At 49.1% G+C, this 26,289-nt stretch overlaps 1 protein-coding gene across 4 annotated transcripts in view; it reads left to right on the top strand.

Moving 5' to 3' along the window:
• Positions 1-24,923: 24,923 nt before the first annotated feature.
• LOC140402264 (leucine-rich repeat and fibronectin type III domain-containing protein 1-like protein) overlaps positions 24,924-26,289 on the top strand; it is a 355,497-nt gene continuing 354,131 nt past the window's right edge. For 2 of the 4 annotated variants that reach the window (XR_011938108.1, XM_072489900.1), the window contains exon 1: positions 24,924-25,969. The gene's annotated coding sequence lies outside the window, so the exon portion shown is untranslated. The remainder of the gene's footprint in view (positions 25,970-26,289) is intronic. The other 2 variants (XM_072489901.1, XM_072489902.1) reach the window with 2 other exon arrangements.

Below are 26,289 nucleotides of genomic sequence, written 5' to 3' on the forward strand. Positions count from 1 at the left end.
GCAATCTGTTTGTGTGCTGCAAAGTCCCACAAACGAATGAACAGACAACCTCTGATTGGCGGTTGTTGAGGGAGGAATGTTAGCCAGGATACTGGGAAAATTTCATGCTTTACAATAATGCCAATGATCCACTCGAGTGAACATTGGGAAGCCCCGATCTCTAGCCCCACCCCCCCCCGCCCACTTCAGGACCACTCCTTCATGCCCCCAACATTTCTGCGTCCCCCTCAAACCTTCCCTCACATCCCCCTTTCATGGGCTTGGGTCCGCAGTCCCAGGCCCTTAGTGCTAACCTGTCACCTGGGCACCATATCATTGCCACCTTGGCAGCTCCACGGTGGCACTGCCAGGGTGCCAAGCTGGCAGTGCCAAGGTGCTGAGTTGCTGGGGGAGTGCCAAGACACTACCCTGTCCTATGCCTGACCACCCGGGGGGGGTTTCAATGGCTGTGGAGACCATCGAGGTGTCATCGCGCCTGTGAAATCTGGTACTACAGGGTGCCTGTTTGAGGCCTTGCAGGTACAGCTGTTGACTCACAGGCTCCGGGTAAATACGGTGTCGGGATATTTAAATGAGCCTCATGGCTCGCAGTTTCCGTGCCTGGCGCGAAGCCTGATTGGTGCTCCCCGCGATTCAGAATACAGATTACAGAACAGTACAGCACAGTACAGGCCCTTCGGCCCACGATGTTGTGCTGACCATTTATCCTAATCTAAGATCAACCTAACCTCCACCCCTTCAATTTACTGCTGTCCATGTGCCTGTCCAAGAGTCGCTTAAATGTCCCTAATGACTCTGACTCCACCCCCTCTGCTGGCCGTGATTCCACACACCCACCCCTCTCTGTGTAAAGATCTACCTCTGACATCTCCCCGAGACCTTCCTCCAATCACCTTAAAATTATGTCCCCTTCGTGACAGCCATTTCCGCCCTGGGGAAAAGTCTCTGGCTGTCCACTCTATCCATGCCTCTCATCACCTGGTACACCTCTATCAAGTCACCTCTCTGCCTTCTTCGCTCCAGTGAGAAAATCCCTAGCTCCCCCTCAACCTTTCTTCATAAGACATGCCCTCCAGTCCAGGCAGCATCCTGGTAAATCTCCTCTGCACCCTCTCCAAAGCATCCACATCCTTCCTAGAATGAGGCGACCAGAACTGGACACAATATTCCAAGTGTGGTCTAACTAGAGTTTTATAAAGCTGCAGCAAAACCTCACGGCTCTTAAACTCAATCCCCCTATTAATGAAAGCCAGCACAACATACGCCTTCTTAACAACCCTATCAACCTGGGTGGCAACTTTGAGAGATCTGTGTACGTGGACCCCAAGATCCCTCTGTTCCTCCACACTTCCAAGAATCCTACCTTTAACCCTGTATTCAGCATTCAAATTCGACCTTCCAAAATGAATCACTTCACATTTGTCCAGGTTGAACTCCATCTGCCACTTCTCAGCCCAGCTCTGCATCCTGTCAATGTCCTGTTGTAACCTGCAACAACCCTCAACACTATCTACAACTCCACCAACCTTTGTGTCATCAGCAAACTTACTAACCCACCCTTCCACTTCCTCATCCAAGTCATTTATAAAAACCACAAAGAGCAGAGGTCCCAGAACAGATCCTTGCGGGACACCACTGGTCACCGACCTCCAGGTGGAATACTTTCCATCCACTACCGCTCGCTGTCTTCTTTCGGCCAGCCAATTCTGTATCCAGACAGCCAAATTTCCCTGTATCCCATGCCCCTTAACTTTCTGAATGATCCTATCATGGGGAACCTTATCAAATGCATTACTGAAATCCAGTTACACCACTTCCACTGCCCGACCTTCATCAATGTGTCTCGTCACATCCTCAAAGAATTCAATGAGGCTTGTGAGGCATGACCTGCCCCTCACAAAGCCATTCTGACTATGTTTAATCAAACTATGTTTTTCTAAAAAATCATAAACCCTATCTCTCAGAATCCTTTCCAATATTTTGCTCACCACAGACGTAAGGCTGATAACAAAGAACAAAGAAATGTACAGCACAGGAACAGGCCCTTCGGCCCTCCAAGCCCGTGCCGACCATGCTGCCCAACTAAACTACAATCTTCTACACTTCCTGGGTCCGTATCCTTCTATTCCCATCCTATTCATATATTTGTCAAGATGCCCCTTAAATGTCCCTATCGTCCCTACTTCCACTACCTCCTCCGGTAGCGAGTTCCAGGCACCCACTACCCTCTGCGTAAAAAACTTGCCTCGTACATCTACTCTAAACCTTGCCCCTCTCACCTTAAACCTATGCCCCCTAGTAATTGACCCCTCTACCCTGGGGAAAAGCCTCTGACTATCCACTCTGTCTATGCCCCTCATAATTTTGTATACCTCTATCAGGTCTCCCCTCAACCTCCTTCGTTCCAGTGAGAACAAACCGAGTTTATTCAACCGCTCCTCATAGCTAATGCCCTCCATACCAGGCAACATTCTGGTAAATCTCTTCTGCACCCTCTCTAAAGCCTCCACATCCTTCTGGTAGTGTGGAGACCAGAATTGAACACTATACTCCAAGTGTGGCCTAACTAAGGTTCGATACAGCTGCAACATGACTTGCCAATTCTTATACTCAATGCCCCGGCCAATGAAGGCAAGCATGCCGTATGCCTTCTTGACTACCTTCTCCACCTGTGTTGCCCCTTTCAATGACCTGTGGACCTGTACTCCTAGATCTCTTTGACTTTCAATACTCTTGAGGGTTCTACCATTCACTGTATATTCCCTACCTGCATTAGACCTTCCAAAATGCATTACCTCACATTTGTCCGGATTAAACTCCATCTGCCATCTCTCCGCCCAAGTCTCCAGACAATCTAAATCCTGCTGTATCCTCCGACAGTCCTCATCGCTATCCGCAATTCCACCAACCTTTGTGTCGTCTGCAAACTTACTAATCAGACCAGTTACATTTTCCTCCAAATCATTTATATATACTACAAAGAGCAAAGGTCCCAGCACTGATCCCTGTGGAACACCACTGGTCACAGCCCTCCAATTAGAAAAGCATCCCTCCATTGCTACTCTCTGATGGGTCTGTAATTCCCAGGGATTTCCCTATTCCCTTTCTTGAACAGGGGAACAACATTCTCCTCCCTCCAATCATCCGGTACTACTCCAGTGGAGAGTGAGGATGCAAAGATCATCGCCAACGGTGCAGCAATCTCCTCCCTCGCTTCCCGTAATAACCTTCGGTATATCCCGTCAGGCCCAGGGGACTTATCTATCCTGATGCTTTCCAAAATTTCCAGCACATCCTCCTTCTTAATATCAACCTGTTCGGGTCTATTAACCTGGTTCACACTGTTCTCATGAGCAACAAGGTCCCTCTCGCTAGTGAATACTGAAGCAAAATATTCATTTAGGGCCTCACCCATCTCCTCAGACTCTAGAACTTAGAACTTAGAACTTAGAACAGTACAGCACAGAACAGTCCCTTAGGCCCTCAATGTTGTGCCGAGCTTTGTCCGAAATCAAGATCAAGCTATCCCACTCCCTGTCATTCTGGTGTGCTCCATGTGCCTATCCAATAACCGCTTGAAAGTTCCTAAAGTGTCTGACTCCACTATCACAGCAGGCAGTCCATTCCACACCCTAACCACTCTCTGAGTAAAGAACCTACCTCGGACATCCCTCCTATATCTCCCACCCTGAACCTTATAGTTATGCCCCCTTGTAACAGCTACATCCACCCGAGGAAATAGTCTCTGAACGTCCACTCTATTTATGCCGCTCATCATCTTATAAACCTCTATTAAGTCGCCTCTCATCCTCCTTCACTCCAATGAGAAAAGCCCTAGCGCCCTCAACCTTTCCTCATAAGACCTACCCTCCAATCCAGGCAGCAGCCTGGTAAATCTCCTCTGCACCCCTTCCAATGCTTCCACATCCTTCCTATAATGAGGTGACCAGGACTGTACACAATACTCCAAATGTATTCGGCCCATCAAGTCTGCACCGACCCATTTAAACCCTCACTTCCACGCACAAGTTCCCTCCACTATCCCTGATCGGCCCTACCCTCACTCTGATCATCCTCTTATTTCTCACATAAGTGTAGAACGCCTTGGGGTTTTCACTAATCCTTTCCACCAGGGCTTTTTCATGCTCACTTCTAGCTCTCCTCAGTCCATTTTTGAGTTCCTTCCTGGCTACCTTGTAACCCTCTAGAGCTGAGTCAGATCCTTGCTTCCTCAACCTTACATAAGCTTCCTTCTTCCTCTTGACTAGAAGCAGCTCCACTTCTCTTGTCATCCAAGGCTCCTTCACCTTACCATTCCTTCCTCGTCTCAGTGGGACAAAACTATCCAGCGCTCTCAGCAAGTGCTCCTTAAACAACCCCCACATTACTGTTGTGCATTTCCCCAAGAACAATTGTTCCCACTTTATGCTCCTCAGCTCCTGTCTAATAGCAGTATAATTTCCCCTCCCCCAATTAAATACCTTCCCATACTGTGTGTTCCTATCCCTCTCCATGACTATGGTAAAGGTCAAGGAGTTGTGGTCACTGTCACCGAAATGCTCTCCCACCGAGACATCTGACACCTGGCCTGGTTCGTTGCCGAGCACCAAGTCCAATATGGCCTCCCCCCTAGTCAGCCTATCTACATATTGAGTCAGGAATCCTTCCTGTACACACCTGACAAAATCTGCTCCATCCAAACCATTTGCACGAAGGAGGTTCTAGTAAATGTTAGGGAAGTTGAAGTCACCCATGACAACAACTCAGTTACTTCTGCACTTTTCCAAGATCTGCCGCCCAATCTGTTCCTCTATCTCTCTGCTGCTATTGGGGGGTCCATAGAAAACTCCCAATAAAGTGACTGCTCCTTTCTTGTTTCTGACTTCTACCCACACTGACCCAGTAGACAAACTCTCCTCAACTACCTCCTTTTCTGCAGCTGTGGTGCACTCCCTAATTAACAGTGCCACTCCCCCTCCTCTTTTACCTCCTGTCCTTATTCTTCTGATAACATCTAAACCCCAGAACATCTAGCAACCATTCCTGCCCCTGTGAAATCCATGTCTCTGTAATGGCCACAACATCGTAGTTCCAAGTACTGATCCATGTTCTAAGTTCATCTCCCTTATTCCTGACACTCCTTGCATTGAAACAGACACACTTTAACCCAATCCACTGAGTGCAACTTTGCCCCATCAACTGTCTATCCTTCCTCACAGACTTGCTGCAGACTATTTCTGCCTGTTCAACAGCTACCCTATCCTCTGATCCATAGCTCTGGTTCCCATCCCCCTGCCAAACTAGTTTAAACCCTTCCGAAGAGCTCTAGCAAACCTCCCATCGAGGATATTGGTGCCCCTCCAATTTAGGTGCAATCTGTCCTTCATGTACAGGTCCCACCTTCCCCAGAAGATATCCCAATGATCCACATATCTGAAGCCTTCCCTCCTGCACCAGCCCTGTAGCCACGTGTTCAGCTGCACTCGCTCTCTGTTCCTTGCCTCACTTGCACGTGACACCGGTAGCAATCCTGAGATTACTACTCTGCTCGTCCTGCTCTTTAGCTTCCAACCTAACTCCCGAAAATCACTTTTTAGATCCTCATCCCTTTTCTTAGCTATGTGGTTGGTGCCTATTGTAGTGTTAGCTGCGTGCTCGATAACACGTGTTACTCAAACCTTGGCTGATGGTGAGGTCCTCTGAATCTTGTTGAAGAAGACTTGAACTCGTCCAGTAACAACAAAGGTCTATTGAGTAACTCTAACTATTAATGCGTGAGTTCTTTACCTTAACATGGGAACTAGGAATTGGATAACAAGATTTAACAATTGTAACTAACTGTAACTCCACTAACTATCTACGTGATTCTGATGTTTCCCTGTTCACAGCACAACTGAGAGAGAGACAGAGACCCCGTGTGGCTGCCCTTAATACCCCTGTTGGCCCAGTCCTCTGGTGATCATGTGGTGCTGCTATCTACCCATTAACCCCTTGTGTGCATGCACCTACAGAGATCACCACACCTATGTGCACCATGACTTCTGGTTGCTCCCCCTCCCCCTTAAGAATCCTGTAGACTCGATCCGAGACATCCCTGGCCCTGGCACCCGGGAGGCAACATACCTTCCGGGAGTCTTGCTCGCGACCACAGAATCTCCTATCTATTCCCCTAACCATTGAGTCTCCTATCACTATTGCTTTTCTATTCTTCCCCCTTCCCTTCTGAGCCACAGAGCCAGACTCTGTGCCAGAGACCTGGCCACTGGGGCCTTCCCCCGGTAGGTCATCTCCCAACAACATCCAAAATGAAGGGGAACGGCCACGAGGGGTCCCTGCACTGTCTGCCCATTCGTTTTCTTTCCCCTGATTGCAACCCAGCTACTCTTGTCCTGTACCTTGGGTGTCGCTACCTCCCTGTAACTCTTCTCTATTACTCCCTCTGCCTCCTGGATGATCCGAAGTTCATCCAGCTCCAGTTCCAGTTCCCTAACACGGCCTCTGAGGAGCTGGAGTTGGATGCACTTCCCGCCGGTATAGTCACTCACCACCCACATCCTACAGGAGGATCATGCAACTGGCCTAGCCTCCATCCCCTCTTAGCTTACAGAATATAGCTGCACTGTGGACCAACTGGACCTCCGGCTCTGCTCCCAGTCAGCTGCACTCTCTGTAAACTCCCGGCTCCCTTCACAATCTTTGAGGAAATGTACGAAATTAGATGAATTTCTTACTCCCTCCTCACCTAACTCCCTCAGTCACCAAACACTCACTATGGCTCTCAAATGCACCCAAATGCAGCACTCCCTCAGTCACCAAACTCTCACTGTAGCACTCAAATGCACCAAACTCAGCACTCCCTCAGTCACCAAACCCTCACTATGGCACTCAAATGCACCCAAATTCAGCACTCAGTGCAAACCCAGGGGACTTGGTAAAACTGCGTCCATTATGTCACTGCAAAGTGGGCATGGAACCTGCGATCCTTCTGCTCTGTGTGGCTCGATTCCATGCCAGGCCGACACTCAAAGTGGTCTCATTTTATGCCCCAATTACATATTTCATTAAAAAAATAGTTTGGGCCACAACTTCAACAGGTTCCTGTTACAGAAAATAACCACAAGCAAATTAGCCACACAATATAACTTTGAATTGAAGGTCGGATTAGAAATATTTATTCCATTTAATCCAGAAGTAATTGGCACCATTCAAGAAGTATAAGTTGAGATAAACTTAGTTGGGGTCATTTTTAATGTTTCAATGTCAAAACGAGTGAATCATTTAATTATTATTTAGAATCAATTATAAACAAATTCTTGAAAGAGATTTTAAAATAACTTTGTTTGGATTGCTGCCTGCTATGAATGTTGAATAACTCAGTCCCAGGGATAAGCTTGTAATGAAATGGTGGAAAATGCTGGAGAGCTGGTCGTGGCCACGTTCCAGTTCGTGCTGCCAAAAACCTTAACCATTCGAATGCTGCACAATGGAAGTGAATGGGAGAGGGGTTTGATCCGTTGGGATCATATTCATCCGGGGCTTCTTTTCGCTTCAGGTCACAGAAACAGTGCCCATCCAAACAATACATTCAAAAAGATTTGCAAATTTTTCCACTTAACAAACGTCTTGTGAAAATGTTCTGAAGCACTCTTTTCATCTTTAATGAGTGGCTCCTTAATTGATTCAGTTAATCACCCAAGACCGAGAACCCAGGAAAGCAACAAGATAACATGAAAGATTAAGGCAGGGAATCTCGTCAAGAAGCTTGAATAAAACAAAGATTGGAGAATTGGAGAAACTAAAGATTAAACAAGCTTGGATAAAATAAAGTTTGAAGAATGCGATGAAAGGGGATTGATAAGAGTGCAGCTGCCTGGAGTGTTTTGGGTACATTAATATACCGAGCAACAGGGTAACTAGACATTTACTTAAGTGAAATAAAATGAAATGAAAATCGCTTGTTGTGACAAGTAGGCTTCAAATGAAGTTACTGTGAAAAGCCCCTAGTCGCCACATTCCGGCGCCTGTTCAGGGACGCTGGTACGGGAATTGAACCGTGCTGCTGGCCTGCCTTGGTCTGCTTTCAAAGCCAGTGATTTAGCCCTGTGCTAAACCCAGCCCCTTTTTAAACAATAGGGTATAGAATTGCAGGCGTTAAAACTGTACAAGATAACAGTTCAAAGTGGAGACATAAGAATGCTTGTGACACTTACTTGCTAAAAGCCTGACTTCTAGGACAACTTGTGATGAGATCAAAAAAGGAAACTGAACTATCAGCAGCAGGGTGGGCTGTGTTGTGCTGGAGTAGCAGCTAATGAGCAGATACGGTCAAAGCCACACTCAGTTGGAAAGAAAAGTTCTCCCAAAAGCAGGATTCTGTGCCAGGAGCTGCTGTTTGAAAATATCAGCAGTCAACGCTGGGTCAGCCGAAAGGCTTTCCAAAATTAAAGGTACAACTCCAGTGTGGTAACTATTTGCTGGATTTGGCTCATAGGGTTAAATCAAATGTGATATTGTTTTGGGACGGGCGGCATTCTCAGAGTATAGGAGCATAGATAGATGTAGAATGGCCTTAATTCACGTTAACTGTGTATGTGTGTGTGTCGCTATTATTGCAGTTAAGTAACACTTTGTTTCATAATTGGCTTTTCCCGTTGTGCGTTTTTACAATTTAATAAACATTCTTTTATTTGGTGATTACTACAAGACTGGACCTTTCTTCACGGGTTTGCATAACTTTCCTCAAAACATGCAAAATTGCAAAATAAACAATTAAGAATTAGCGTTCCAAATTACGCTTCTGGGTTCTGGGATATCCTCGTATGTAACATCGGTGAGGCCCTTAACAACCTTCAAATGGCACAGAAGTGTACACAGATAAAATACTGGGAGGTTTATTCTGTGCATTTCAGATGCATTTTGGAATAAATAATCCAATATCTTCAGTTTTCTGTGTGTAAAGAGTATACGTGAGCCTCGCATTTATGCAGCATGGCATCACCGATCTGAGGGCGGTGGGGGGCACCTCAAACAGGTTTCACATGGAATAAGGTTTGAAGTTCAGTGGCTTTTGGTGTAAAAAGCATTGACTGAAAATGTGGTGGGTTGGAATGATCCATCTTATGGTGTCCTCGCTGCAAGTAGAGGAGCTGGATTCTCCGCCCCCCGATTCCGAGATCGCATTCGGGGCCAGGGCAGAGAATCCGCTTCCGGGCACGAAATCGGGACCGGCGTCGGTTTCGCAATTCTCCCACCCCCCCTGAAATTCGGCGTACGTTCTCGTGGAGTACGCCGCGCTGAGTATCCACCGCCTGCGGCCCGCCCCGCGATGCTCCGTCGCTGCCGGCTGAATTCCCGAAGGTGTGGTTCTAACATGGTCCCACCATCCGTGATCCTCGTGTGGTGGCTGCGGACTCAGAACACGGAATCTGTGGCCTTTTGATGCCAATTCTCCTGGCGTAAAAGAGCACAGTTTTCCCGACGGCGTGGCAACATAGTCCCGAAAACGGAGAATCCAGCCCAAGGCATCACAATCAGGGATATGTCAAACATGACACGTTGTGGTTCCTGGGTGGGGGAGGGTACCTCCCAGGCCAATTATGGGTGGGCGCTAGACACTGGAGAGGCAGGTGAGCCTGTTGTTCCTATCTGTCACACCTCCACCTTACCCTCCAGTTCCACAACAGTTCAATGCAATGCTTGTGTTGAGCAGTGTCGTTGTCACTGATGGGGGGGGGGGGGGGGGGGGGGGGAGTGGGAATATTGCAGCAGTGCTGTCACAGAGAGCAGCGGGCAGCAATGAGAAAGCATTGCATCATCAATAATACAGAAACAGGAGGATGGCTGGTCTGGATAAGCTGCAATGATGCCACAATAATAACACAGGAAGCCAAATCATCCCTGCTGAGAGTACTGATCCCCAGGTCAGTTGTTCTGAGCTCCTTTATTTTAACAGAGCAGAGTAACAAGAGCATTACGGCAGAACATCACATGCAAATGATCATGGGATCAATATCTAGGAATTGAAATAATGTGGGGAGCAGAAATGAGGCCCCACCGGCATATGACGTCAAAGCCAAAAACCTTCTGTCCTACTGAACCGACAGACAGAATTTTCTTTGAATGGTAGAATGTGACCATTCACATTTACCAGGGCCACCAAAACATTCAGCTAGCGTTTCCTTTGGCTTTATTTCTCTTCAAAAAAAAAATCGTCCTTAGGTTGTGATTGAACCTGGCGTGGCTGCATTTATTATCCCTCCCTACATACCCCTAAGAAAGAAACCTGCGACCTTTGAAAACAATTGTTTTTTCACACTTGAGTAAGACCACTTCAGAGGACATTAAGAGTAAAGCGCGGCGCCATGTATGATGTCAGGCTCCATTAGTCAACCATTTGGGTCTGGACAACAATCCAGCAGATTTCTCAGTCACATAGTATCATTAATGCCACAATTTTCTATGGTGGGATAATGAATTTCTGACTAATGTTTCTGACGCTGCACTAACAGACACAACGGTAGGTACCTTAGACACAGCCCGCTGTCACTGACCTATTTGATAAACACATTGTGCAGGGTAACCACATGGGCCAGGTCTATTTCTGAATCTAAAACATAAAAGACTGGACAATCTCAGCAGGTCTGACAGCAACTGCGGAAAGAGAAGGAATCTGGATGACTTTGTCGAATCTGGAGAGAACGGGAAATAGGATCAGATTTACACAGTTGTGGGGGCAGTGGGGTGGGCTGGATAGGGGGCCAGTGATAGGTGAAGATTGATATAGAAACATAGAAAATAGAAGCAGGAGGAGGCCATTCGGCCCTTCGAGCCTGCTCCGCCATTCATCACGATCATGGCTGATCATCCAACTCAATAGCCTAATCCCACTTTCCCCCCTATCCTTTGATCCCCTTCCCCTCAGCGCTCTCTCTAACTGGTTCTTGAAAATGTACAATGTTTTGGCCTTAACTACTTCCTGCGGTAACGAATTCCACAGGCCGACCACTCTCTGGGTGAAGAAAGTTCCCCTCATCTCAAAGAGGTCGTGGACAGAAAGACAAAGGAAATGTAAATGGGGGTGATTGAGGCTGAGAAGGGGCTGATCGTGGCACATAAAGAGATTAGAATGTGTGAATGGCAGAACGAAGGGGAGAAGCGTGTCAAAGGACAACTAGGACCAGGGAGCAGGTGGGATGGGGTGGAGGAGGGGGAACAATGGTGAGGGAAAATGGATCAATGGAAGAAATGAAAATAAATTGATAGAAATAAAAAATGGGGTGAAGGTGGAAGAGAGAGTTCGCAGTCTGAAGTTGTTGATCTCAATGTTAATTCCGGAAGACTGGAACGTGCCTATATGAAGATGAGTTGCTGTTCCTCCAGTTTGCGCTGGGCTTCACTGGAACATTGCAGCAGGACAAGGACGGACATGTGGACGTGAGAGCCGGACGGTGAATTGAAATATATTTCTGAGTTATTTTCTCGGTTGGAGAAACAACAGGGGTGTTATAATTGACTTGACCACCATTGGTTAAGGAGGGGGGAACAAAATTAGCCAGAGACTCCATGCTCTCTCCAGTGCCTCCTGCTGGGAACATATGGGTGTGCATGTTGGGTGAGGGTGGCTTAGGCTCAGCTCTGATACTCCCCATGATTGAAGAACTTTGGGGAATCATCATCAAGACTCTCGCAAGATGGACACAAGGATAAGGCAGCAGAGTTGACCATCTCTTTGTGACTACATCGCAAAAATCCCTGCACTCTCAGGCCATGAAGACTAGAAACCTTTTGTTTTACCATCGCCTGGACCACAGAACTTGTCAGCTGCATCAACCGTGATGTTCACAATAAAAGGTTCCAGCTACCTGGCTGTGGAAGCACTGAGGGATAGGACCATATAGAAAACCACAGTACACTGGCTATGAACAAGCCAAAAAACAGGAGGTGTGGTCATTGGTCTCTTTCCCTGGACTCTGAAGGACCTTTATCTATTTAAAAGCTCTCTGTCTTCCAGGGTTTGGTGGATGCACCTTCAGTCACAATATGAACCAAATTGTTTAATTAGGAAGACGATAGTACCTCAATCAGGCTTATTTTGAGACAAAGACATTCTTAGCTTGCTGGGAATTTCCTTCTGCCTTTAAAACAATCTGCTCATCTTGTTTTCAACTTAAACTGCCAGCTTTTATTGTTTCCTGACTGCCTTTTTCGTCAGAAGTGCTCATTGCTAAAAGTCCCCACTTCTCACATTTTCAGTCAAGAAATTCACGATAAATAGAAACCAGACAGATAGAATTTGGATTGCTAAAGCACTTTCCATAAACCCAGGATGTCCCAAAACACATTTCAAACGCACGTTATTGGCTGCAATTGTTATAATGGAGGAAATTCAACTCGTAGTTTGTGCAAAGCAAGTTGACTGATTTCAGTGATATTGGTTGAGGGATGAATGTTGGCCAAGACACCAGAACTGTCCTAATCTTCAAATAATTCAATGGGATCTTTTAGACCAAGAAAGCACACAGGGTTTTGTTTAACGTCAGCTGAAAGACGGAGGGTGGAATTTTCCAGCCCTCCTCACTGCCGGGGTCTTTCAGTCCTGCCTAAGGTGACCCCCCCCCACTCCATGGCGGATTCCCCAGCAGTGGGATGAGTGAGCCACAGATAATGCCCTGGACATCAGTGGGATCGGAAGATCCGATTGGCAGCCAATGGCATGCCGCCTCCGCTGCCAAAAAACACATAATTAGAGTGGGGGGAGGGACGGGGGGACAAATCCTGGCCGGCATCTCAAACGGCCCCTCTCTTCCTGAACACTGTACTGGACTAGGTGTGCTGAAATTACTGAGTCAGATGTTTATAGATTCAAACCCCTGTCCAGACAGGTGACAGAGAGTGAGGATAATGGGAAATGGGGATGTGGTCGCGTAGTGCTATCGTAACTGGACTGGTAAACCAGAGAGCCAGAGTAATGCTGTCGGGACCTGGATTCAAATCCCACCACAGCAGATGGTGAAATTTCAAATCAATAAAAATCTGGAATTAAAAGTCTAACGATGACCGTGAAACCTTTGTCGTAAAAACCCATCTGGTTCACTAATATCTTTTAGGGAAGGAAATCTTCCATCCTGACCTGGTCTGGCCTACATGTGGCTCCAGACACACACTAATGGAGTTGACTCTTAACTGCCTCCTCAACGGCCATTAGGGACGGGCAATAAATGTTGACACAGACTGCGATGTCCACGTCCCATGAATGAATTTTTAAAAGAATTTGCAGGTGACTAGTGGTGTACCACGGGGTCTTGTATTGGGGCCCATTTATTCACACTATTTATTAATGGCTTGGATGATGACATGGAAAGTCATATATACAAATTTTCAGATGATACAAAGTTAGGTGGCATTATGGACAGTCTGGATGATAGCCCAAAATTGCAAGGAGATATTGACAGACTAGGTGAATGGGCAAATTTACAGCAGATGGAGTTTAATATCAGCAAGTGTGAGGTTGTTCAATTTGGACCAAAAAAAGGATAGAGCAGAGTACTTTCTGAATGGAAAGAGGTTAGGTGTAGTGGGTGTCCAAAGAGACTTGGGGGTTCAGGTGCAGAGATCCTTAAAATGCCACGAACAAATTCTATGTTCTATGGATACGTTCTATGTTCTATGGATAAGCATATGGTTGATAATGGCATAGTGTAGGTTAGATGGCTTTTGTTTCGGTGCAACATTGTGGGCCGAAGGGCCTGTACTGCGCTGTATCGTTCTATGTTCTATGTAAGTACACAAAATAAAATGGCAAATGGAATGCTCCCATTTATATCTATTTTTAAAAATAAATTTCGAGTACCCAATTATTTTTTCCAATTAAGGTGGATTGGTCACGCAATTTAGCGTGGCCAATCCACCTACCCTGCACATCTTTGTGTTGTGGGGGTGAGACCCACGCAGACACGGGGTGAATGTGCAAACTCCGCACGGATAGTGACCCGGGGCCGGGATCGAACCCGGGTCCTCAGCGCCGTAGGCAGCAGTGCTAACCACTGCCTTTATATTTAGATGGCTGGTGTATGAAGAACATAGAACATAGAACATAGAACAATACAGCGCAGTACAGGCCCTTCGGCCCACGATGTTGCACCGAAACAAAAGCCATCCAACCTACACTATGCCATTATCATCCATATGTTTATCCAATAAACTTTTAAATGCCCTCAATGTTGGCGAGTTCACCACTGTAGCAGGTAGGGCATTCCACGGCCTCACTACTCTTTGCGTAAAGAACCTACCTCTGACCTCTGTCCTATATCTATTACCCCTCAGTTTAAAGTTATGTCCCCTCGTGCCAGCCATATCCATCCGCGGGAGAAGGCTCTCACTGTCCACCCTATCCAAACCCCTGATCATTTTGTATGCCTCTATTAAGTCTCCTCTTAACCTTCTTCTCTCCAACGAAAACAACCTCAAGTCCATCAGCCTTTCCTCATAAGATTTTCCCTCCATACCAGGCAACATCCTGGTAAATCTCCTCTGCACCCGCTCCAAAGCCTCCACGTCCTTCCTATAATGTGGTGACCAGAACTGTACGCAATACTCCAAATGCGGCCGTACCAGAGTTCTGTACAGCTGCAACATGACCTCCCGACTCCGGAACTCAATCCCTCTACCAATAAAGGCCAACACTCCATAGGCCTTCTTCACAACCCTATCAACCTGGGTGGCAACTTTCAGGGATCTATGTACATGGACACCTAGATCCCTCTTCTCATCCACACTTTCAAGAACTTTACCATTAGCCAAATATTCCACATTCCTGTTATTCCTTCCAAAGTGAATCACCTCACACTTCTCTACATTAAACTCCATTTGCCACCTCTCGGCCCAGCTCTGCAGCTTATCTATATCCCTCTGTAATCTGCTACATCCTTCCACACTATCGACAACACCACCGACTTTAGTATCGTCTGCAAATTTACTCACCCACCCTTCTGCGCCTTCCTCTAGGTCATTGATAAAAATGACAAACAGCAACGGCCCCAGAACAGATCCTTGTGGTACTCCACTTGTGACTGTACTCCATTCTGAACATTTCCCATCAACCACCACCCTCTGTCTTCTTTCAGCTAGCCAATTTCTGATCCACATCTCTAAATCACCCTCAATCCCCAGCCTCCGTATTTTTTGCAATAGCCTACCGTGGGGAACCTTATCAAACGCTTTGCTGAAATCCATATACACCACATCAACTGCTCTACCCTCGTCTACCTGTTCAGTCACCTTCTCAAAGAACTCAATAAGGTTTGTGAGGCATGACCTACCCTTCACAAAGCCATGCTGACTATCCCTGATCATATTATTCCTATCTAGATGATTATAAATCTTGTCTCTTATAATCCCCTCCAAGACTTTACCCACTACAGACGTGAGGCTCACCGGCCTATAGTTGCCGGGGTTGTCTCTGCTCCCCTTTTTGAACAAAGGGACCACATTTGCTGTCCTCCAGTCCTCTGGCACTATTCCTGTAGCCAATGATGACATAAAAATCAAAGCCAAAGGTCCAGCAATCTCTTCCCTGGCCTCCCATAGAATCCTAGGAGAAATCCCATCAGGTCCCGGGGACTTATCTATTTTCAGCCTGTCCAGAATTGCCAACACCTCTTCCCTACGTACCTCAATGCCATCTATTCTATTAGCCTGGGGCTCAGCATTCTCCTCCACAACATTATCTTTTTCCTGAGTGAATACTGACGAAGACACAGAGGTTATGCTGCAGCTTTACAAACCCCTGGTTAAACCCCACTCGGAGTCACTGGGAGCAGTTCTGGGCACCACACCTTAGGGAGGATATTTTGACCTTGAAGGGAGAACAACGTAGGTTTATTGAAATGATACCTGGGCTACAGGGGTTGAGTTACGAGGGGAGATTACACAGATTAGACCTGTTTCCACTAGAATTTGAAGGTTAAGGGGTGATCTGATTGAAATATTCAAGATATTAACTGAGAAAGACAGGGTAGATAAAGATAAACAATTTCCACTGGTTAGAGATTCTGAAACTAGGGGGCAGAGTCTAAAAATTAGGGCCAGACGTTCAGGAGGGTTGTTGGGAAGAATTTCTGGTAAAGGATTGGAGCTCTCACCCGGCTTACTCACTCTTCCAACTTCTTGCATCGGGCAGGAGATACAGAAGTCTGAGAACACGCATGAACAGACTCAAAAACAGCTTCTTCCCCACTGTCACCAGACTCCTAAACGACCCTCTTATGGACTGACCTGATTAACACTACACCCTGTATGCTTCACCCGATGCCGGTGTCTATGTAGTTACATTGTGTACCTTGTGTTGCCCTATTATGTATTTTCTTTTATTCCCTTTTCTTTGCATGCACTTAATGATCTGTTGAGCTGCTCGCAGAAAAATACTTTTCACTGTACCTCGGTACACGTGACAATAAACAAATCCATCCACCCATCTCCCACAAACAGCAGTTCCATCTCCATCAGCTGTTAATTTTAAACTTGAGATAGAGAGATTTTTGTGAAGCAAAAATACTAAGGGATATGGGCCAAAGGTAGGCATATGGAGTTAGGTCACAGATCAGCCATGATCTCATTGGCTCGAGGGCTGAATGGCCTTCTGCTCTTCCGATGTTCCTGTGATGAGTGTGCTGCCACTGCGTCAGGTTGTCAGCCTTTCAAAAGTACAAAGAACTGGGCTTGGATTGATATAGTGCCTTACGCCTCTCAAAGTTTTTGATATCCAATGGAACTGTGTTGTGGAGGCAGCGAGTAATTCATTCAGATACATCTTCAACATCCACCTGATGCGGGGGAAGGCCGCACTGCTGACCTCTGTATAGTAGGGTCACAACACAATCTTCCTCTCGCTAGCAGCCCTCTCCCCCCTCCACCTAGATTGAGAGTTGAACTGTGCAGAAGTTCTTTTAATTCCAATTTTCTTCCTCCTGCTGCTGAAGAGCTGGCAATCTGTGGCTTCTCTCTGTACCCGATGAGGATTGACAAGCTATTCAATCATAGAGAATTACACACAATTCTATCCTTGCCCAACAATCTGGCTGCCTTTCCTTCCCTCGAGGAGACTGAAAATAGCAACTGAGCTTCAGGTATCAGTTTAGTTTAGCAGACATCAGGGAACAAACCTTAGCCAAGTGGATTCCACAATCAGCACGGATTAAAGATTGGACAGCCTAAGTATTGGCAGGAGATATTCTAAATATATGTTAGGTGAGAATAGCACCCAGTAGTGCTTTCTGTGTCCAGGTTGTGAGTGTCTCTGCCAATACCCATTAAGTTCTGCATCTCTCAGATAAAAGGCAGCAACAAAGAGGTTTGCATGAGGGTGAACAGCCACGATGAAAGAGAGGGAGTAATGGGCAGGATTCTCCTGTCTCCGGCACCAAAATTGCGTTCGGCAAACAGTCGGAGAATCCGAATTCCCGACAAAATGGGGGTGGTGCCGCTTTCCCGACGCTCCGCCCCCTCCAAAGCGGTGTGCTTGGAGAATACGCTGCGCGCCGTATCGACCGCCTCAGGACATTGCCTGAGGCCCGCCCCCCCCGATGCTCCGCCCCCACCGGCCAAGTTCCCAACGGCGTGGGACACGTGTGGTCTCATCCGTCAGGAACTCGGCGTGGCGGCTGCAGACTCAGTCGTGTGCCGCCACAGTTGGGGGAGGGCCGATCCGCGAGCTGGGGAGGACATGTTCGGGGCTCGGAGCACTGTGGAGGAGTGGGCTGGGGTGCACGAGCCGGCCGAAGGGGGGGCACTATTTCACAGGCTGGGTCCGCGAGCGGCTTCTGCCATGTAGCACGGCGCGGCTGCTGCAGGCACAGCCACGGACCCGGCAATTCTCCAGCCTGTATGGGCAGTTAGAGCTGGGAGCTCCGCGCTGCCTCCCTGCTAGCCCCCAGCAAAATGGGGAATCGGTTGCCGTTTTGCAGCAGTTGTCCACCGTTTCCATGCCGATGGGGGGACATAGCCGCAGTTTTGGAGAATCCCGCCCATGGTTTTACAAAGAACAAAGAACAAAGAAATGAACAGCACAGGAACAGGCCCTTCGGCCCTACAAGCCCGTGCCGACCATGCTGCCCGACTAAACTACAATCTTCTACACTTCCGGGGTCCGTATCCCTCTATTCCCATCCTATTCATATATTTGTCAAGATGCCCCTTAAACGTCACTATCGTCCCTGCTTCCACCACCTCCGCCGGTAGCGAGTTCCAGGCACCCACTACCCTTTTAATGGGAAATAGGGCATCAACAGTGGAAGGGAGTTAGCCGTCGGTGAGAATGGAGGTGTGAGCTCTAAATCTGGAGATAATTGGAAAACCCGATTCTCTCCCGCGAGATCATAATTTCCGATGTTCACCCCCCTCCCCAGTGGAGTAACGTGAAACACACGCGGGAACCCGGGAACCTTGTTTTAATACATCAGCATGTTATTAGCAAGCCCTCACTCCAGTCCTCCCCCGCCCGCCTCCCCCCTCACTGAATATTCAGTGGGTGCCGGTGTGATGTCATGCTGCCATCATTTACAAATTTACATAAACAAGAACCTGGTGGCTCACCTCCGAGGGGGACCATTCAGGCAGCCATGAATCTCCAGGGTGTTCAATACTCAGAGTGCAGCGGAGATGACACGGGACACACAGATAAGTTCAACTTAGGGCCGGGGTGGGGTTCAAGCCCCTCAATCTCGGAGGGGGAGGGGTCGTTCACAGTTCTACCTTCTCTTCATGTCAGGACAACCTTTGCTCTAAGAGAGGCTGGAGGCTGACATGGATGCATCACTTCCTGTGTCTTTCTTGTTGGGCTTGTCCACAAATCACTGCTGAGGGAGTGGCCTTCCTGAGTGGGAGCTGGAAAGTGGGTGGGATGAGGTGAATACAAAGAGTCAACACCAGGGGAGATTGTGAGGTTCTTTGGTGTGGTTCCATGGGGGGCCAGACCACTAGGGGCAGAGTGGGGGTCTCAGGAATAGGTTGCATCCCTGCCTCATGAAGCTTGAAGACCCTCTCTCTTGGGGGAGGATGATTGTGGAGTGAGCAGGACTCCACACTTACTCAGCACTGTGAGGACAAACAGGTTAATCCGTATGGAATTTCAAATCCACTTGTGGATTGATGGACGGCTTGTTAACTCTACAGTCCGTATGAACTGGGAGAATGAGAATGCCTCTAGGGAAGTGAGTGTCATACAAATTGCAGGCTTCACTCAAATCAGTTGTGCCTTATCTGCTGTAAGAGGCAGTCATTTTTTCCTGATATGCTACCTCACCGTTTCTGACGAGGCAATTGTGCCAATGGAATCTGCAGAGCTAAACATCAGTGCCACTGAATGGAGCCAAGTTCTTAACCCATTTGAAGCGTTGGCCCCAAGCATTGAACTCCAATGCTCATACACACGGTAACATTACACAGATGACACTGGTGTGTAGCCCTATGCAAGGTGTGATGTTGGTGTCTATCATCACTCACCCCATTCAAGGTCAGGATGGGGAATCCCTGAGATCCCCCATGAGGATTCAGATGCTGGTCTCATGCATCCACTCAACTGCCCTTCCATCTTAATGTCGGAGGGGGGTGGCTGGTGTTAGGGAATGGTTGGGGTAAGGTGCCACTGAAACTCTCAATGGTCCACGAACCTCATCCTTGAGGAGTTGAGAGAGACAAGTGTAGGGAAGTGGGGCAGCACAGTAGCATAGTGATTAGCACAATTGCTTCACAGCTCCAGGGTCCCGGGTTCGATTCACGGCTTGGGTCACTGTCTGTGCGGAGTCTGCACGTTCTCCCCGTGTCTGCGTGGGTTTCCTCCGGGTTCTCCGGTTTCCTCCCACAGTCCAAAGATGTGCAGGTTAAGTGGATTGGCCATGATAAATTGCCCTTCCTGTCCAAAATTGCCCTTAATGTTTGGTGGGGTTACTGGGTTATGGGGATAGGGTGGAGGTGTTGACCTTGGGTAGGGTGCTCCACCAAGAGCCGGTGCAGACTCGATGGGCCGAATGGCCTCCTTCTGCACTGTAAATTCTATGAGAAAAAGTGGCTACAGTGTGGGGCTGGGGAGGGGGGGGGGGGGATGAGGATTAGTGGACAGGCACTCACAAAGGGGGAAAAGCAGGGGTGGAGGTCCCAGAGGTGCAGGGGGCTGTGGGGGTCCGGGCTCTGTCAGGAATCCTCAGCACTCACTTAATGTTCTCTTTTTTCCAGTGTCTGATTCTGGAGAATCATTGAGCCAGTCAAGGCATCGAAGTGCCAGGACCAGGACCAGCGCCCTGCAGAGAGGGCGAGGCCACTGCACACGGCCAGGACCAGCGCCCTGCAGAGGAGGGAGAGGCCACTGCACGCGGCCAGGACCAGTGCCCTGCAGAGGAGGGAGAGGCTGCTGCACGCGGCCAGGACCAGTGCCTTGCAGAGGAGGGCGAGGCTGGGCCTACAGCTGTTTCGCGTACAGCACCACAGATGGCGGAGTTTGTCAGGACCATCTGCAAAGGGTCTTCTGACATCAGACATCCGACCTGCAGATGTCAGACCTTCAGTTCCGGAGAAGACTGCGCCAATCCCAGGGGACCACGTTTTGCATGTCTTGCAAGAACTGACACCACATGGAAAGGGAGGACCCACTGCCCTAGGCCCTTGAAGTCATTGCTGCTCTGAACATCTATGCAAGTGGCTTTTTTCAGGGGATCACCGGTGATGTGTGTGGCATTTCCCAGTCAGCCGCACACTGATGAATTAGAGAGGTAACAGGTGCCCTTTTGCGAGGGCCCACATGTATATCAATTTGTACCGGAACCAGGAGAGCCAGGACGCCAGGGCCATGGGCTTCTCCCGCTTAGCAGCCATGCCCCAGGTGCATGGTGTGATAGACTGACCCTGCAGTCTTCTTGGCACCATATGGCTCCATTCGTGAATCGTGAGGGATTCCAAGCCCAGCATCCATAAAATGCACATAATGCAGCCCGTTTCCCAGGGAGGACCCATGACGGTTACGGCAGGGGGCGCTGTGCACCCGTTTCTCGGGGAGGACCCATGACGGTTACAGCAGGGGGTGCTGTGCACCCGTTTCTCGGGGAGGACCCATGACGGTTACAGCAGGGGGCGCTGTGCACCCATTTCCCGGGGAGGACCCATGGCAGTTACAGCAGGGGGCGCTGTGCACCCGTTTCCCGGAGAGGACCCATGACGGTTACAGCATGGGGTGCTCGCAGATCCCTGATGTCATTGAGGGAGAGCTGTGTCTGGAGGAATGGCTCCTTGGGGAAAATGGCTACCCACTCAGGAGATGGCTGATGATGGCAGTGCCGAGGCAACAAGCACCTGTGGATACTCGCTGCAATGGGTCCCATGCATCAATATGTGCGCTGGTCGAGCAGGTGCTAGGGCTGCTCAAGAAGTGATTCCAGTGACTGGACCAGTCAGGAGAGCCCTCCCTCCTATCCAGCCCCCAGAGGGTGTCCTGTATCATTGTGGTCTGCATCTGGCACTGCAGTGGGGAGACCAGCTGGTCCTGGAGGAGATGGAGGAGCACCACATCACCTTGGATGAGGATGGCAGCGAGGGACAACCTTGAGGAAGGGCCTTGGGTCAAGGCCAGGCCCCGCAAAGGCTGAAGAGCTGGGAACTTGTTCATAGCCTCTCGCTTTGCAGGTGGCCAGGACTAGGGATTGAGAAGTTCCCCCAGCATGGGCTGGGACTTCTCATCATCACTGCGGTGCCAGTGGTAGATTGTCATGATTGTGCCAAGTTCATGGGTAGAACATTAAAGTCATTGGCCAGATTCATAAGGAGATTAATGATGACTTGCATTGAGGGGGGATTGTTGCTCCTCTCATCCTCAATGATATGTCTGTCTGTTGCCTGACCGAGAGCGGAATGCGACCTGTCAATGAACGGGCTTATTGTAGGGTTCAGAGACACAGGATGAGCTCTCACCTGCTGCAGCCCCCTTCGAGGTTAGGGGTCCTAATACTAATATCCGAGGTGGGTCAGTCTCTCTACACTTTGTCAGCCCATGGCCTCATCATCACTGGAGAGGAATGGCAGAAATGAGAGACCTATGTGTTGATGCTGGGTATGGGGGGTGGGGGTGGGTGGGGCTGGGTGGAGTAGGGGTTGAAGGTGGGGGCTCAGGGCTGAGAACCGACCTGCAACACATCGTTACTGAGTTATCAGAGTGGAAGGTGGCAGAGACATGGTGCTGCGATTCTCACACTCCACAAGGATGAAGCGGCCAGTGTGCGGGGGTTCACGGAGATTGGCGCCATGAAATGACAGGGTGGGGGATCTACTGGTGACCAAGTGATGTTTATTACAAGTGATATATTACATCATGACCCATCTTAACTAGTCCTGTGTCCACCCATGCCCACTAGGTGCCTAGGTTTCTCATCCTCACCCTCCAGCTAGGTCTGGATGTATCCCCAGAATCCACAGCTGACATAGAGGTGACCTTCTGCCTTCTACACCATGTTGCCTAAAGTGATCTTGATGGGTGTCCCCTGAGGGAGCGGGGGGGGGGGGGGGGGGGGGGGTTGGACCCTAAGGGCCTTGGTCGACTTTCAGGCTGTACCAGTTTGGAGTGATGCCCTGTTTGGTGTGTGGGGCTGGAAGTGTGTCACTCATGGGGGGGTTGGGGTGGTGAAGGGTGTCAGATAGGCTGGACACCCCCAGGGTGCCCTGGGTGCAGGGCCCCAGGCTGCGCTTCTGCCGATCCTCTTCCCTTCAGGTGCTCAGCGGCCCCTGAACTCCTCCATGGGATAGCTGGAGTCAGATCCAGAAGCCCCACCATCCTCTGGCATTGACTCTCATGAGTTCCCCCTTTGTGCACGCACCATGCAGTAGAATCATTGCATCTTGGAGTTCATGCCCTCAGCCATGGAGGACATGAGCTGAGCCATAGAGCGGACATCGCCCGCCATGGAGTGCACGTCCTGCACCAACGTCTCCACTGTGGATGCCACCCTCACAGTATTGGCTTCATTACGTCAGACTGATGGCTTCTTCTCCTCGGACAGGAGATGATGGGACTCCTCCAGTTGGCCTTAAAGTCCGAAAAGAGATGCTGTCATCCGTCCCTGATGCTTGAGACTCTGCCTTTGTAGCTCCAGCAGTTCTTGGATGACCGGGCCCAGCAGCACGTCATTGGCCTGGAGCTCAGCAGAGCCTTGGGGCATCCCGCTGAGTGTCTGATCCCTGGGATGTCTCTGCCTCCACCTGCTGTGGATCATCAGATGTGAGGTGCTCACCAGTGAGTGACCCAGAAGCCGGCTGACTGAGGTGTGAGTACCTGGAGTAGTGGAGGGTGTGGGTGACAGATGTGACTCGATGCTGATGTCTGAGAATTCTCTCTCAGAACTGCTCAAGTTTGTGGTTTCCAGGGGGAGTGAGGATGGTCCTGGCTGTTTGCCTGATTGTCCTGCCAGGGAAGGGAGTTGGCATTAGTACATCATGGGGGATAAATGATACAAGATGTTTACTCACGTGAGGCTTGAGGTATGACTGTGTGTCTTGAGGGTTCTCACATTTGCCTGCAGCCCCCACTTCACCATCTGCGCAGGCTCAGTCTTGCTCCTCCCCGGCCAGCCCAAAGGCTCTATCATTAAATAGGTTGAGGTATCTGAGCTTGCGCATGACTCTGGGTGACTGTGCTTGCTCATGCCCGCTGTGTTCGATTTTGTCCTGTGGAGAGTCAGATGAGGAGAGTGTAGGCGGGGGTCCTGCCAGTTCAAATTGTTGAGGAGTGCCATGTGTGAGACCTGAATGGGAGTGGGGATGCGAGGAACAGAGTAGACACTGGGGGCACTATGGGGACTGGGGGTGATGGAAGAGGGCCTCATGGCCGGTGGCTGGGTGAGAAATCACTTTGGAGGTGTGAGGACCGTCTGGGGGACTGCAACAGGAGACTAGAGGTGGTAGGCTAACCCTGGCCGCGTAAAGAAGGCCATTCACCTTCTTGTGGCACTGCTGTCCCATCCTCCTATGCAGGGAGCTGGCACTGACCACCATGGCCACTGCCTCCCTGGCCGGTGTGGTCACCGTGCTGGGTGGGCACTGGCAGGATGTATGTGTATAGGAGGTCCTCCCTCTGCTGCACTCCACCCAGGAGGAGTCAGGGAACTCTCTGAGAAGTGTGGTGCTGGCGTCCTGGCTGCCATCCCCTCAATTAGATCTGGGACAAGTGCGAGGGAGGTGTTTGAATGGAGCTCCCCACTGATTGCAGTGATTGAGTTGCTCTGGGGGGGTCGAGTGAATCAGCGGGAAGCCACCACGAGCGCGGCATGATTCATTTGAAGCAGAAAAATGTTTGTTTAAAAAGCTCAATTTCCTGTTGCTGGCAAGTTTCTCTCACAGGAACAGGCACTTTGTCATTTTTTGGTAAGATTTCGCCCTGTGACTCTGCAGTGGAGCGATGACGCCATGTGGGGGGCAAAATTGAAGAAGTGGCCATGAAGATGAGTTGAGGTCTTTCCATGGAGGGAAGGATTAAGGGAGGATTGAGTGAACACAGAGGAGTGAGAAAATTCTGAGTCCAAATGAGGCCTGACATCACTGGGGGGGATAATTTAATGCAGAGGTTGAGAGAGGAGAACAAAGAATTTTCAGTCAGACAAGTCGTCAGAATGACCCCCAGTAAATTAATGCATCACAGATATTCAAATCTGCATAGCTACCCACCCTTTAGCAAATAAATCTGAATAGAATGTGCTTGTCATAGACAGGGGGGAGTTTGCCCTCTGACTTTTTCTGGGCTGAAGCACGTGTCCTGATTCATATGCATGAGGAGCTCAGTCACTCCCACTGTGAGCTCGGTGTGATTTGCTGCTGATGATTAAACCCCCTTTCCTTCAATCGTCCTACCAGGCAAGCTTGCTCTTTTTTTTTCTTTATCTGTGTGAGTGTGAGTGTGTCTGTGTGTGTGAGTGTGAGTGTGTCTGTGTGTGCCGACATCGGATGGTTTCACAGCTGATTAACAGCAGGAAGGAAGAGAGAGAGAGAGAGCGAGAGGGATAAAGCATCTTCACCAATCTGCCTGTGCATTTCACCATCCCATTCGGGCACCTGATGTGGAGGAATCGCTTGTCAGCTCGGAACTGAGATGGAGCCAGGATTTGTTTAAGGGCAGGCGGCCACCGAGAGGAGACCTGCTCCGCCAGATGTTGCTGTAGCTGTGGGGTCTGAAGGTCTGCGACCTGCTCTGTGTTAACGCACACATCTGGACAACCTCTGCAAGTGGAGCTCTGGTGCGCATCTGTACAGCGGCAGGAGTGAGAGACTGACTGTCTGAGACACTCACTGACTGTTACTGGGCTGGGCTGAGGGGGAGGGGGACAGAGGGGAATAAGGATGTCCCTCTATTCATTCCAACTCACTGCAACCTTCCTGAGCGAGAGACGTCTCCTGGTCGTCAATGGAGCCTGCTCCTTCTAGAGTTGGACACTGTTAAGAATCGCAATCCTTGGGCACCCTCTGGTTTTTATCCCTTTTTGCAGGAGCTAGTGCCTCCCACTGGAGGTGATAGTGGAGCGAGAGGCTGTGAGCGGCTCTGTGGCGCTGTCCCCGGTACCTGGTGCTGAAACCATCAATGTTGGCGAGTGAGCGGCTCTGTGGCGCTGTCCCTGGTCCCTTGGTTCTGAAACCATCAATGTTGGCGAGTGTGAGCCGGGAGCTCAAATCTTTCTCCCCCCCCCACTGAGGATGGGATTCTTTACAAAAAAAATTGGTGCACGGGAGAATCACTTTTCTCCCAGGTCTGAAATGATTTTCATTTATTTCATTCTCTTTTTCCCTGTCATGATCGAAGACTGCGGATCTGCTGAGCTCTCCCGCACCAGTTGAAGCGCAGAGGCTGCGAGAGAGACAGAAGGAGGACGGAGTGGGAAAGGAGAGAAGTGTTAAAGATTAATAGCAGCCGCCTCCGCTGACTGGACCCAATTAATGTTTCTTTGCGAAGGTAACACAAGCTTCAAATTGTCCTCTTTCTCCGTCAAATATCAATGTTGGCTTATGTCTATTAAATAATAAAAGAGAATTTATACTCGGGGATTGCGATTGTGGCAAAGGCTAACCCTCCATTATAAGTGTGCAATTTCTTCCAGAGGCTTCAACCCTTCCAAAGCCTTTAAAATGTAGCAACTTAAAAATAGGCATATTAGATAGCATTAATAATCAATAACAAAGCACTTTTTGTGATGAAAGACTCGCTTTAATATTTGAAATCTGTCAGGTGTCTTAATTTAGATAAAAGAGCTGCGGTCAAATATTTCCAAGGTT

Source organism: Scyliorhinus torazame, chromosome 25, assembly GCF_047496885.1.
Source record: "Scyliorhinus torazame isolate Kashiwa2021f chromosome 25, sScyTor2.1, whole genome shotgun sequence".
Taxonomy (NCBI): Eukaryota; Metazoa; Chordata; class Chondrichthyes; order Carcharhiniformes; family Scyliorhinidae; genus Scyliorhinus; species Scyliorhinus torazame.